General features: G+C 25.7%; 1 protein-coding gene across 4 annotated transcripts in view; it reads right to left on the bottom strand.

The window, feature by feature from the left end:
• LOC107669729 (nesprin-2) overlaps positions 1 to 311 on the bottom strand; it is a 25,854-nt gene that overhangs the window by 8,932 nt on the left and 16,611 nt on the right. The window lies entirely within an intron of this gene.

Here is a 311-nt window from a genome sequence, read left to right as displayed (position 1 = left end):
TCTCTTTGGATTTGAGACTTTAGTCTTTGCAACTTTACAGATCTTCTTTATGCACCAAGAGCTTGTAACACTTCAAAGAGAAAGGACATATTGAATCATATGACCCCTTTAATGTTGAAAACAGCTGTGCAGCTTCATAGTTTTGTAGGAACTGTGATGCATTTTCAGGATTATTTCAAGTTATGAATAAAAGTAGTAATTTTCAAATATATATTTTTATATGAAAATGTATTCTTATATATTTTATATGAAACTTTGAAGAGTGTTATATATATATATATATATATATATATATATATATAAAACGTGAT

Source organism: Sinocyclocheilus anshuiensis, unplaced genomic scaffold (genome assembly GCF_001515605.1).
Source record: "Sinocyclocheilus anshuiensis isolate Anshui unplaced genomic scaffold, SAMN03320099.WGS_v1.1 scaffold684, whole genome shotgun sequence".
NCBI lineage: Eukaryota > Metazoa > Chordata > Actinopteri > Cypriniformes > Cyprinidae > Sinocyclocheilus > Sinocyclocheilus anshuiensis.
Note: the sequence above shows the minus strand (reverse complement) of the source record. Positions and strands in the feature narration are given on the sequence as shown.